This window comes from Physeter macrocephalus, chromosome 7, assembly GCF_002837175.3.
Source record: "Physeter macrocephalus isolate SW-GA chromosome 7, ASM283717v5, whole genome shotgun sequence".
Classification (NCBI taxonomy): domain Eukaryota; kingdom Metazoa; phylum Chordata; class Mammalia; order Artiodactyla; family Physeteridae; genus Physeter; species Physeter macrocephalus.
The window spans coordinates 144978745-144983297 of NC_041220.1; the positions used below are offsets into that span (position 1 = coordinate 144978745).

Genomic DNA, 4553 nt, shown 5'->3' on the forward strand with positions numbered 1-4553 from the left:
ATGTGGGATCCTCCCGGACCGGGGCACGAACCCGTGTCCCCTGCATCGGCAGGTGGACTCTCGACCACTGCGCCACCAGGGAAGCCCTGTTTACCATTTTTGATGCCCTTCATTCCTTCCAGCAGATCTGAGTTTCCACTGGATATCATTTGTCTTCAGCTTGAGAACCCCCTTTTAGCAAGTATTGTAATTGGGTATGATGGCTCAGCTTTCATTTATCTGAAAATATCTTCATTTCGCCTTAATTTTTGAAGGATAGTTCTGCCATACATGGAATTCTAGTTTGTCTCGTTCCTTCTTTAAAGAAACAATTCCATTGTCTTCTGGCTTGCATAGTTTTTGGTGAGAGGTCAGAAGTGGTTTTATTGTTGAATCCCTGTAAGTGATGTGTCTTTTTTTTCTTTTTCTCTGGAAGCGTTTGAGATTTTCTCTTTAGTTTTGGTTTTCAGCAGTTGGCCACATCTAGGAATGGTTTTTCTTTGTATTTGTCTTGCATGGTTGCTGCTGTTTCAGCCAGCTTCTGAACTCAGTGGGTTGTTAGATTTTTTTCTGTAGTCTTCTCTCTTCTGCCTTCTGGGCCTCCAGCTCCATGCCTATTAGACACTTGATAGTTTGGACTGTTGACCAAGCCCTCTGACCCCCCACTGTGCCAGACAGGCGCCCACCCCGGCTGCCCGTGAGGAAAGGCTCGTCTCTCTGTGCAACTCAATTCTTCAAGCTGCCCCGCAGGCGCGGCTTTTCCCGCATCCCTGGCTTTAATGTGATGAGTTATCTTGTCGGGAGCCGAGGGTTTCAGCATCCTCTGCATTCTGACCAGAAGCGGACGTCACTGGGTGTATATTTTTACATTCTTTTGTGTTAACTCTTTCAGTAGCCTTGTATGTTAGGTCTTTGGTGAACAGACCAGAGTGGTTTTCTTAATCCCGCCTCCAGCTTTACCTGGAGAATTAGTGTTTCTTCACTTATTGTAAGTCTTCTGTCACTGGATTCGGTGGCTCCTCCCTCTCCCGGTTGCGATGTTATGAGTTCTGTTGCTGCTCTGTAAGGGGGTGTCCCGCCGTCATAATGAGCAGCCTTACCTCGCAAAGTCTGAAGCTCGCCCAGGTCTTTGCCTCCCCCCAACACCAGGACCTTGGTCCGTTTAATTCCGGCCCTGCCCTCTTGGCTTTCTGTCCTCATCTTGTGCACGGGCAGCCTCGTTTTACCCACAGGACGTTGACAGTCCTGTCATGTGCTGTCAGTGGCTGTGGGTGTCCCCACATATGTCCCACCCCGATGGCTCTTCCTTGCCCTTTGCACAGCACACGTTTCCTCGGGGTCACCCTCAGTCCTGCCACCGGGGCTTCTCCAAGGAAACTTGCAAGCAGCCAGCTTCCCTCAGCGGGCCAGCTAGCCACAGCACACCCACCATCTGCGGAGCCTGATGGAAGTGTGGGTGCGGCCCACGGTCGGCGTGAACCCAGGAGGCGCGGGGGTCATGGGGTGTCTCAGAGGCCGCCCTCTGCTCAGTTAATGCCCTTTCGGCTCAGGGGAACTTTCTCTGGGTCCTGCATGTGCCCCGTGCTGGGACCCCTCCCCAGGGAGCTCCCCTTCAGCTGGGAACTCGCTCCAGGAACGAGAAACCACAGTGACAGATGACAAATGAGACCCCACAGCATCACACGGACTGCAGCGGAGAGAGCGTGCTGCGGCACCTGGGATGAACACCAGCCCTGCCGCTCCCAGGGTGAGGCCTGGGACATGTGGGTTGACAGAGATGCTTGCTATGGGTGCCACCGTGCGGGAGGGTCATATCCGCACCTGCGCAGCCAGGAGCTCCCTGGGGTGAGGCTGTGGGGAGCCCGGGCGGGCACAGGTGGGCGGGCACAGGTGAGGGGCCTGGAGGGCGGTTGGGGCCAGGCAGATGCAGCGGCCACAGGACCAAAGCCTTCCCTCTCCGGTATTATTATTTTAAAAGTCTTACACAATTAATTCCAAACATCTTTTTACTGTGAGTGTATGAGATTTATTGATTTAGGTATTAATTTCATATATTACTCTACATCCAAGTTATCTCATTGTCTTTTTTTAAAAAATATGGAACGCTTCACGAATTTGCGTGTCATCCTTGCGCAGGGACCATGCTAATCGTCTGTGTATCCTTCCAATCTAATTGTCTTTTTGAAACTTGCTTTGAGGTGAAATTCACATGACATAAAATTAACCATTTTAAAGTGGCAGTTACTACATTGACAGGGTTGTGCAGCCACCATCTCCATCCAGTTCCGAGGCATTTCACCCCATGGCCCCAAAGAAACCCCCTACCCTTGGCCATCACCCCACCAACCTGCTCTGTTTCTGTGGATTTACCTATTCTGGACATTTCACGGAAATGGAATCGTACATCAGGGCCCTTCGTGCGGGAGAGGAAGAGGCCTCGGGAGCCAGGGGATGGGTTCTGGGCTGAGCGTCCCCACGGGATCAAGGCTCAGCAGCCGGCAGCCCTCGGGCCGAAGCAAAGCACATCAGGCGGCAGAGGTAAGCAGGGGCAGCAGAGGCTGCCTGGCCCACAGGAGGGAAATGCTGCCTCTGGCGCTTTATGGGACCTGCGGACCGCGCGGTCGGTGCGCAGTTCTCCCGGTCACGCAGCCCCGCCACCGACGCCTGGCTGGATGCGCGGCCGCCGCTAGCCTGGTTGTGGCGCTTGCCGTCGACAGGACACAGGGTGCTGGACCAGGGTAGGGAGGTCCAGGCCCCGGCCTGGATCTGCAACGTGTCCCCCGGGAGCCCCAGTTCTTTGGGCCCCAGCGTAGCATCTGTCCAATGGGGGTTGGCGCACATTCTCCTGGCTTCCTGGGAGTACGGCCAGACCGCGTGCGCCCGCCTCGTGGGTGCAGCTCGGCTCAGGGCGGCTGGCAGGGCTGGCTGATGCCCTTGTGCGTGAGGCGTGGGTCCTCTGTCCTGCTGTCCTGGCACAGACCTCCACCAGCCCCGGCAGGCGGGCGGCAGGACACCCTGTCTGTTAACAGATACCAAGGCCTCCTCCTTCAGGGGTGCTGGGTACACAGGGGTCCGGGGGTCCTCACTCAGGCCCAGGGCCTGGCTTTGCCTCCCAGCATGGTACCTCCTCTGTCTGAATGGACCCGGGGCGTGAGGGTGAGGCGGACTGACCGGGGCAGGGTGTTGAGCGGCCGCGGTTTTCGCCCCTCTGTCGTGGTTTTGGCCTTTGTGTGTGGGGGCCCTGATCTCAGAGCTGCCTTGGGTGGCCCAGGTGGGTCTGTGTGGTGAGGACAGCCACGGCAGCCCTGGGACTACCAGGGACTCAGGGCCGGCTCCCCCTTCCCGGGGGGCTGGCTTGGGCCTGAGACACTTGCTCTGGGCGCCCCCAGTATGCCCTCCGTGAAAGCCGGGTGTGGGCAGGGCTGCCCTGGGCGTCGGGCTCCCGTCGGCCAAGGGTCCGCTCTGTGCTGGGCCCGGGTGGTTCTCCACGCCGGGCCAAGGCCACGCTGCAGGGGCTGCGGGGGAGACTATAGGTGGACCTGACGGGTGACAGGCCAGTGCACAGAGGGGCCTCCGGGGGGTGGAGCCTGTGGCCTGGGGGGCTTTGTCCCTTCATGGGTCAGGGAGGGAGAGGCTGGGCCTCACCTTGCCAGGCAGTGTCTGCCGCCTAGGGCTCCCCGGGCCATCCCACCCGCCCTCCGCAGCCCTCCGGACCCGGCTCAGAGACCCCAGACCAGGGCAGGGAGGGGCAGGGCTGCCCCGGGGCTCTGCAGCCATACAAGGCCCCAGCCAGGGTTCTGCCGCAAACGGCCCCTGAGATGCGTGAGCAGTTGGCTCACGCTTGGATGCGGGTGGGCCCAGCGCAGCTGCGATCACAGGCCCCGGCCGGTGGGAGCGCCTCCCTCCCCATCCCCCTGAGGGTGTGGACTGGGGCCGAGGGCCCGAGGGGAGCAGCTGCGCGTGGGCGTCTCAGTGTGGCTGCACAAGCTGGGCGGGGTCTTGGATCGAGGCCTGTTTCTCAGCTTGAAGCCTAAGGGTCCAGACGCTGGACGCGCTCAGTGTGTGGGGCTAGGGGTCCGGGCCTCACGGGGCGACCGGGACACTCGTGCAGGAATTGGAGGGTGCATGCTCACCTTCTCCCCACAGCTGGCGGGGACAGGTGGCCCTAGACCGAGGCAGTGGCTGCTCTGCCCAGAACTCAACCCCACCCCGCTGGTCCCCAGCTGGCCTCTGGCTGGGCCTCTGGGGTGCACGGTCCAGGCCCAGAGAGGGGCTCTACTTCCACTGGCCGGCTCCCGGAGGCCCCTGGTCACTCACCCTGTGGCTGGGTGGTCCTGCGGTGGCCGGAGGCTCCGCCTGCACTGCCCCTGGTGGTCGCTGGGTGGCAGCAAAGATTGCCCCTGGCAGCGGCCGAGACCTCAGCCTGCCCGGCGTGTGGGCAAGCCTGCGGGGGTGGGTGGGGGGTGGAGGGTGGCCTGGAACCTGGGGTGGGAGTGGAGGTGGCGCAGACCCTGGGGCCCCAGGTGTGGTGGCGATGGTGTCCCCCTGTCAGTCCCCCCACTTCAGTGTCCTCA

General features: G+C 60.1%; 1 pseudogene; it reads right to left on the reverse strand.

Moving 5' to 3' along the window:
• Window positions 1-2070: 2070 nt before the first annotated feature.
• LOC112063798 (uncharacterized) lies at window positions 2071-2166 on the reverse strand (annotated as a pseudogene).
• Window positions 2167-4553: the final 2387 nt, after the last annotated feature.